Genomic DNA, 7,967 nt, shown 5'->3' on the forward strand with positions numbered 1-7,967 from the left:
CTCACCTCGTCAAGTGACCAATAATTTGCAATTACTGCCACTGACTCGGTAACATACTTGCGAGATAACAAAGTAACACACAAACTCGAATTTATGCAAAGTATCACAGTCGTACTAGCACGTGTTGACTACTAGAGAAGTGGACTAATGACCATAAATAATACAATAAAATTTTATTTTTTGTTTTCATATAAGCTAGCGAAGTGAAACGAAAAAACATCTTCTCGGGAGAAAATCTTTCTTTCACTTTGCGAGAAAAAAAAAAAAGAAAAAGAAAAACCGATACCTGGACATAGACATAGAGAATTGTTCCTAATGGCAACTAGGAGTACGATAAAAGATATCTCTGCAATTCGCACCTTTCTTTTTATTTTCTTTGGGGTTGCAATCATATCTCTTACCTTTGCCATCATAGCAAGGTATATTACTCCCTTTTCCAGTGCCTATAGTAGGATCTTGTGGACCAGCGGCCCCAAGCACTCTGGCAACGTGGGAGCTGTACTCCATCAACCCCTCCAACTCCAAATCCTCCGCAATGAGACACGCCTCCTCTCGGCCACTAATGCAGCCATAGGTGACGTTGCTCCTCACAAGAACCACTGCTCCGCCGCAGTTTGCATTGATCAGGATTACGGCCGCCACGAGCATCATCGCGGCCATCATTACTGCCGGAGAATGACGTAATCCTCGCCTGCTTTTGTAAACTGCCATAATATCTAACTAGGTTAATGTTTTTCTCCAAGTCACTCAGCTATTGGCAAGTACTCGTAGAGCTAGAGTTTACCACCTACTTATAATAGTGAGAGGGAAAGATTGGCACTCATGAGTCACGGAAAAAGAACGCTTGAGCAAGACCAAAATAAATTAAAAAACAAATTGATATATCATTGACTGAGACGACACATGTTTGTTCGTCTTCCTGCAAAATATGCCGCATTACTTATCCTGTACGCATGTCATTTTTTACTTTCTTTTCGCCGCTGTCGTATCCCTCAACTAAAATGTCGATGCTGTCGGCTTCCCCTACCTCTGCCGCATAGTTCTCGACTTCTCTTAGGATGGGGTCGTCGTCCGTTAAGGAGGATGTCCACGAGGCCTCAACGGCAGAAGAGAATCTGGCTTTACAATAGATAATGAAGAGGGCCCCTCTCGACAGTAAGATGGTTTAGAAGGCATTGTTCTGATATAACAAAAAGGAAGGGATGATATGAGGAGCTAAGTTAAAAACCTAAGTTGAGAGGGGGAGGACAATCTACGACAACGATGATTGCTTAAAAGATTGCTAAAGGCGTGAGAACGCCGATGACTCATAAAGCCGTCAATCATTCACAAGAAAGAGATGACGAACGCTCATGGGAAACCCAGGTTTCACAGCCAAACATCCCAAATCCAGAACCTCAACTCCTTATAAACGACCAGAAACTGAAAAACTAGCCTATGGGGCTTCATATATACGTAAAGTAAGTCTTTTAGCCTCCTGAATGTCTACTTCAAGTCTAAAGCACATAATGATCAATCAAACCAAGAAAGAAAGAAAAAAAAAGCGCAGAAGATAAAGGGACTTACCAGGAATTCAAGAAATGTTGGAATCTGGAGCGCGACTCAAGTGAACTTCGCGAAACACCAAAGAGAACGAGAAAGGCGGAATATGGATTCTGAGAAAATTTAGGCAAAGTAACGATAGTCCTCAGAGGTTTGGATAGAAATCTCAGTTCGAAGCAGCTTTTTAAAGTAAGACAAGTCCTCGACCCCTGACCGTTGGATGGAATCCCAATGAATCCAATGGCGGGGGTAACCAATCAAGATCGAACGACAGATTGGTGATTGAACTAACTGGACATTTGCGCTTCTCGAGGGATTTTTGAAGTACCCGAGCCATTATTGCGGGAGAGGTTCGGAGTTTTGCTCCCGCATCCGAAGCAAACAAAAGAAGGGCCAGAGCAAATCCCAGACCTAGCTCGAGGCAGTCTGAAAAAAAGCCTCGACCTGGGGGGCAGCTATTGTGTGGGAAAATTCACACTGACACGTCGGACAATGACCATGCCCTACGTGGGCCAATGCCTGCCATGCAAGGTAGCCCTCGATGCCTGTGACATTTTCCCCTCCCGTATGGTATGAGAGCTGAGTGTGTAAGGGTGTTGATACCGTTGACCCTATACACAGCCGAGGCCTGCGTGATCAGTTCGTGCAAGTACCACGATAGGATCGATCGAGAGAGATGCCACGCTTGGTAAAGTTTGGCATAAGCTAGTTGCACAGGGAATGATTACAAGCCCCTTAAACTGCCTGGAATGGATCAATAGATATTACAGAGGATGTACAGAGTCGTAATGGGGGGACAAATTAGATGAGTGAACAGTCCAAAAGACGCTAACAGGCTACGGTCTGGACAGATGAGATATTAGCTCACTCGAGTGGATGGGCCATTTGGAAGGAACCGTCAAAAAGCCCTAAACGCAGTCCACCGTTAGATGAGCTTCAGAGATAACTTATAAGCTATAAAAGGGGGCAAAGTCCCCGAGAGACAAGGGAGAGATATATATTTTTTCTTTGGTTTTTTGTAACCTGTAAGGAACAAGTAAGAGAAAGACAATACAGTGGATGTAGCTCTTTTTCCATAAGGGTGAACCGCTATAAAATTCATGTGCGTTTTTACTTTCGTAAGCACTATCATACTTTATTCACAACACATCCAAAACATCAATACAAACTCTAGCCTATTCAGTTAAATTATAAATTTTAAACCAGTAACCCAACGGGCCACCGCGGGGTAATCCGGTGCGGTCTTGTTGACGAAATCGACCGTCAACAACATGTACTAGTAATGTTTTAAATAAAGATTTCGTAACTTTAATTAAATTCATTACGAACATTATTTTGATTATTATCCTTAAATATTATCCTCTCGTATATAATACCTAAATACAATATTTAAGGTCACATAAATAATCACGAAATTTTCAATGATATTCATAAAGTATTCAATAATACATGCACATATATAATGAATAAATATTTTATTAATTAAATAGTAAACATTATTATTATATCTCATGCTTTAAGGACATTATTCCTAACACTACTCTATCTTTTAGGGCGGGGCAGACTGGTTGGAAATTTTCCTTCAGACCAAGCGGTCTGAACTTACACCTCTGTTAATATGAATAAGAATATAGGCATCAGGCAACCAAGCAATCCAGCAAGTATAACATTTTTTTTAATATTATCGTATAAAATTGTTTGTGTGCATATACAATACTTAGTTTGCTCAAGTGTAGCACTCAATATTACTTGTGTTCAGTTACGTTTTTTGAATATTACACTTAAGTAAATTGAGTGTTATAAACACGAACGATGTTACACGGAAACATGAAAAAAGTTACATGTGATGGACTGGTTCAGATGTCAGACTTAAGATATTAAGAATATATAAGTAGGATCCATTTAAGAAAAAGCTATTTTGACATTAAAGGTGTAAGTTTAGACTATCAGACCTTGAAAGAAAATCTCTCTAGTTGTAAGCTCAAAAAATTTAGAATTAGTCCGACCCGAGTTGAAATTTTATAAAGTATTTTGTAAATATATTTTACTCGAGACATAAGTCAATTTATGCCATCAATTTGTCGTGATGTTGGAGAGAGCGCATCTCAACCATGTGGCTCCGTCCTTTTGCTGACATCAATTCGAAAACAATCCAAAGTTGTGTAGTCCCTAGTACAAATCAGCCTTTAGTGCACTTGCTATATCCACTAATGCTCATACGTGAGTTTTCTTTTTCTTTTCTTTTGTTTTTTTTTTTAATGTAAAGTAATCAATTTTTTTTGTTCATATGTCCTTTAATTTGTAAACCTGATGCGTGCTTCTCGAATGATATTTTCCAGTAAAACAAATTTACAGGACCATTATGTTTGTATACAAACAATATATGACTAGTATGTAAGAATATTCTTGTATTCTGAAGTTTGTAGTAAGAAATATTAGTGATATAAAATGAAGAAACCTTACCTTAGATACCGGACAAAAGGGTAATGACAAAAGTATAGTGCTAACTTATTCGTTTTATCTTCAAACTACCACTAACGTTTTAGTGGACTAGATTGAGGTTATGAAATTAAATATTAATTTTCTATTGTATGTATGTTCTCCATTACGAAATGGAATCAAACTTTACTAAACGTTTATTCATCAAATGACTTTAATAAATTTGTTTAAAAGTTTTTTAAGGATGACTTGAAATATGTATAACTTTAGTCTAAAAAGTAACTAACGTTTTAGTGGTCGGAGAGCTGCTGAGGGTCCCTCCTGGCATCGACGGTGGCTGGGATGATGAGGTTGGCCCCGGCTGAGGTAGGCTAAACCCGGCTGTCCTCAAGGAAGACAGTATCCGAGGGCGACACCCGTTGCGGCTTCAGCTCCGTGTGGTTGAGGAATTTTCGATGGGGATCTCCCAGTGAGCGTATAGTGCGGGAGAGGAACGTGACCAGTTTATGGAGGAGGTTTCTAAGTAGGTAATGGAGTTATATTTCTCTGTTTGCGAATAAAAGATCCCGACGGACGTAGTGTGTGAAGGGAGTGAAACAGTCAATCTCGAGGTGTTGGGCTGTGGTTAAGGGCTTTTGGTGTTTCAGGAGCTTTTGTTACCACTTCCAATGGGGAGAACGCCTAGAAACTTGTTCTACAGGGACTCCGCCAGAAGTTATGGAGAATATGATTCTCCGTCGGTCGCTCTGATAGAAACCAGAAAATCAGAGTTAGAATAGAATACTTTAATCTGCCCTTCTCCCTCTTTTCCCGTGTATCTTGTTGTGTTTTTTGATAGGTTTGGGCAATGGTATTTATAGGCCAGGTTTGTGGTAAAAAAAAAAGGGAGGGAAGTTTTCCCGCCAGCTGTTTTGGATATTGGCTGAAACCCCCCAGTGGTCCCCGTCGGTAAGACATTTCCAGTAGGATTCAGGGGCAGCTTTCGATGCTCCCAGGAGAATGTTTACCCCAGAAGGGAATGTAATAGGTCGCTGGGCAGCCAGACATGGCTTCGTGGCCATTTTGGGTGAGGTCAGGGAGTGGCAGCTAGACGTGGCTTCATGGCCATTTTGGTTGAGGTCAGGAAGTGGCAGCCAGACGTGGCTTCGTGGTGAGGTCAGGGCGTGGTAGTGGGATGGACAGAGATTCTCCCCTCTCATTCATATGTATTATGGCCTTTCACTGTGTTTTTCAGGAATGGACTGCCTTGTGCTGAGAAGGCAGAAGTTGGACGAAGAAAAGGAAAAGAAAGACGTGGAGAAATGTTGCTTTGTGTCTCAGTGCGAGGTAGTGGGCTAATAGGTTTTTCTCCTGGACTGTCTATCGGTTTTACTCTATCTAATTTCCTCCATAACCCACATTATCCTAATTCCCTCATAGACCCAAGACTACCCCAAGTGGGCCAAGGATCTAATTGGGCCAGATAAAATAGGTCCGGTCACATTCCTTGACCTGCCAAACCACGGCCCACATAGAAGTCCCTGAACGTGGCTTAGGTCCACGCACCATACCTAGAGTTACATTTATTCAATTTGGGCCGGGCTGATATCTTGTAAAATTTTGGGTATCAACAACTTCATTATCAACTCGTCATAACTTAGATGTCATGTATATAAAAAAATGTATGTGACAGCTTGTTGGGTACTATTCTTAGTATCGGTGGAAAAAGTAAGGACACAGACAAGGCGAGGATCAATTTGTAGAATATGAGGATTCATAAATAGTTACATTTATACAAAGATGGTGATCAATGGATAAAATCACCTGCAGCCTACATGTTAAGCAAAACTAATAAGCAGATAAACTGTGAATTTTTAAAGTCTATTCGATTTCTCGATGGATTTGCCTCGAATTTAAAAAAGAGATATAACTAATGGGAATACAAAGATCAGTGGGTTAAAATCACACGACTGTAATGTTATAATACAATGATTGTTATCGACTGGGAATCGCCCGTTCATGAAATATGAAATTGTTGATGCAATAACAGAACTGAGTAATTTCTTTAGTTGATATGTTCCAGAACATTAAGAATTTTAGATTTAGTGAGAGCCCAACAACATAACATTCTCGAAGCCACCGATCAATTGTTTTCACTATCATCTAATTTAAGATTCTCTATTCGATCTTATTCTAGTTGTGTAGTCAATGGAGTGAAATTTTTAACATACAACCGTGACAAGGACCGGACCACTCAGAATAGTGGCATTTATGTCTGCGGGGCAAATAATTAGGTTTTCTACAGAGTTTTGAAAGAGATTTATGAATTACTATACATTAACAGCAATTCAGTCTTCCTTTTCAAGTGTAAGTGGTTCGACACTCAGACAGAAAGAAGAAGAATTCAACAATACAAGAATAGAATAAGTATCATCGTTAAGGATTTGTTTATGAGAATGAACTTTTCATTCTATCTTCCCAGGCGGAACAGATTTTTTACGTTGATGATTTATTTAATGGTCTGAATTAGAAAGTTGTGGAACATTTTGGGCATCGACATATATGGGATTTTCCAGAAGAGGACGTCGATGAGGTCACAATAGTTCAAGATAGAGAATCACGAAATGTTGAGTTAGTAGTTGAACTACCTGAACTGGACAACTTAACATTTGATCGGCCTGATATCGAAGCAAATACTGTCACATCTGACGTCGACGCATACTTGCGGGACAAGTTGCCTGTTGAAGATAAAGATGACTTTATTGATGATGGTGATGATAAAACTATTTTTGAGTATATCGAAGATGAGCTCATCGATTTTGAAGATGATGACAATGTAGAAAGTGTCGATGATGTTAAAGACATTTGTAGTGACGACGAATAGAACCAAAGTAATTAATTTATATTTATGAAGCTTTTTATAAAATTTTTAAGAAATTGTGTACCAAATAAAGTAACAAATAAATTTTTTTTATGATCACTACACCACAAAAGGCCTTTCGTAGCTGACGAAAAATGCTATTAATCACTATCAATAGCGCTTTTTAGAGCGCTAGGACAACAGGCGCTATTATAGATCCTAAGAAAACATAGCGTTTCAGGAGAGTTATAAAAAGCGCTATAGAATTGAAGTATTATAGCGTGTAAAAAAAGTTATTTTCATCCTCTTATAACTCTTTAGCATAGCTACGATACAGATTAATAACTTTTTTCCTTGTTATGTTCATACTGTTATAACTTTTTAAAATTATTATTAATATCCTTTTGATTTCATTCAAATAAATGGTAATTCCAAGATATGTGATATATCTAAATAGGAACATTCAAATTAAAACATAAAAACATTCAACATATCAATTGTTATCAATATCTACCAAGTTGTCAATAAAATTACGTCTACAACATAATTCATACAATGTCCAAAACCTTAACATTCAAAACAAGTAAAGAAAACAGAGAAGTCATCTCCAAAACGTCTAAGTGCAATGGTGAAGTAAATCCTTCCATCTTGACATAATGCTTCAACAAAAAAGTCATCTCCATTGTTTAACCTGTAAAAAAATGATCCACTATCAAAACAATAATCAAACTCAACTAAAACTTCCACCATTTAACCTATAAATAAAGCAACGACTCTGACCAGAAACTGCAAAAAGGAAAAAAAAAACAAAAAACGGGTAAAATGTACACTGTGAGCATACCTTGCCAGACTGCTTCTCGAGCTTCTCTTGCCCAGTTTTCTGAAATTGCAAACATGACACCTTGCAATAGGAAGTAAGACAATGATGCAGAAAAACTGAAGTAGCCGTAGAGTTATAAGAATCTTATAATTTCCAGAAACACAACATACATACAAATAATACTTGCCAAACATAACTCAAATAGTTCAGGCAGACATATGGCCCACAAGATTTATGCTTGACAACATGAGCCAATCTTAGTTGGAACAAAAATGGGAGCTATATAATTGCTAATTTAATCCTTCTTTGTACCTGATCTCTTTAGGA

General features: G+C 38.6%; 1 long non-coding RNA gene across 1 annotated transcript; it reads right to left on the reverse strand.

Annotated features, from left to right (window-relative positions):
- Positions 1 to 7,288: 7,288 nt before the first annotated feature.
- LOC112092901 lies at positions 7,289 to 7,850 on the reverse strand. The gene is made up of 2 exons (XR_002902809.1): positions 7,662 to 7,850; positions 7,289 to 7,511 (listed from the first exon to the last, which is right to left on the reverse strand). It is a non-coding gene; the product is annotated as an uncharacterized LOC112092901 (long non-coding RNA).
- Between the last annotated feature and the right edge of the window lie 117 nt (positions 7,851 to 7,967).

Source organism: Morus notabilis, unplaced genomic scaffold, assembly GCF_000414095.1.
Source record: "Morus notabilis unplaced genomic scaffold, ASM41409v2 Scaffold654, whole genome shotgun sequence".
Classification (NCBI taxonomy): Eukaryota; Viridiplantae; Streptophyta; class Magnoliopsida; order Rosales; family Moraceae; genus Morus; species Morus notabilis.